Source organism: Mus caroli, unplaced genomic scaffold, assembly GCF_978045245.1.
Source record: "Mus caroli unplaced genomic scaffold, Mus_caroli_1 scaffold_12, whole genome shotgun sequence".
NCBI lineage: Eukaryota > Metazoa > Chordata > Mammalia > Rodentia > Muridae > Mus > Mus caroli.
In genome coordinates, this window is record NW_028227267.1 from 4,988,986 (window position 1) to 4,990,405 (window position 1,420).

A 1,420-nucleotide genomic window follows, 5' to 3' on the forward strand; every position below is an offset into this window, starting at 1 on the left:
ATGGCGGGCAGAGAAGCCGGTGTCACTCTCGGGCAGCCGCATCTTTCTCGTCAAGATCTTGCCACCTTGGATGTTATCAAGTTGACTCAGCTTTCACATGAAATTATCAGCAGACAAGTCACAATTAATATAGGCACAATTGGTCATGTTGCTCATGGAAAATCTACAGTTGTAAAAGCCATTTCTGGTGTTCACACTGTCCGATTCAAAAATGAACTAGAAAGGAATATTACCATAAAACTTGGATATGCTAATGCCAAAATTTATAAGCTTGATGACTCAAGTTGTCCTCGACCAGAATGTTACAGATCTTGTGGAAGTAGTACACCTGATGAGTTTCCTTCAGATATTCCAGGGACCAAAGGAAACTTCAGACTAGTCAGACATGTTTCCTTTGTTGATTGTCCTGGTCATGATATTTTGATGGCAACTATGCTGAATGGGGCAGCAGTGATGGATGCAGCTCTTCTGTTGATAGCTGGTAACAAATCTTGTCCTCAACCTCAGACTTCTGAACACCTGGCTGCCATTGAAATTATGAAGCTAAAACATATTTTGATTCTGCCAAATAAAATTGATTTGGTGAAAGAAAGTCAGGCTAAAGAACAGTATGAACAAATACTTGCATTTGTACAGGGTACAGTAGCCAAAGGAGCTCCTATTATTACAATTTCTGCTCAGTTAAAATACAATATTGAAGTTGTATGTGAGTATATAGTAAAGAAAATTCCAGTACCTCTAAGAGACTTTACTTCAGAACCCTGACTTATTGTTATTCGGTCTTTTGTTGTTAAAAAACCTGGCTGTGAAGTTGATGATCTTAAAGGGGGTTTAGCTGGTGGAAGTATTTTAAAAGGTCTATTAAAGGTGGGCCAAGAGATAGAAGTGAGACCTGGTATTGTTTCTAAAGACGGAGAAGGGAAGCTTATGTGTAAACCAATCTTTTCCAAGATTGTATCCCTTTTTGCAGAACACAATGATCTTCAGTATGCTGCTCCAGGTGGTCTTATTGGAGTTGGAATAAAAATTGACCCAACATTATAACGAACAGATAGAATGGTTGGACAGGTCCTTGGTGCTGTTGGAACATTACCTGAGATATTCACAGAATTAGAAATTTCCTACTTCCTACTGAGACGGCTCCTAGGTGTATGTACAGAAGGAGACAAGAAAGCAGCAAAAGTTCAAAAGTTCTCCAAGAATGAAGTACTCATGGTGAACATAGAGTCCTTGTCTATAGGAGGCAGAGTTAGTGCAGTCAAGGCAGATTTGGGTAAAACTGTTCTAACCAATCCAGTATGTACAGAAGTAGGAGAAAAAATTGCTCTAAGCCAACGAGTTGAGAAACACTGGCGTTTAATTGGTTGGGGCCAGATAAGAAGAGGCATGACTATCAATCCAACAATTGATGATGAATGAG

At 39.4% G+C, this 1,420-nt stretch overlaps 1 pseudogene; it reads left to right on the forward strand.

The window, feature by feature from the left end:
* Nucleotides 1-1,420, forward strand: LOC110309366 (eukaryotic translation initiation factor 2 subunit 3, Y-linked pseudogene; annotated as a pseudogene).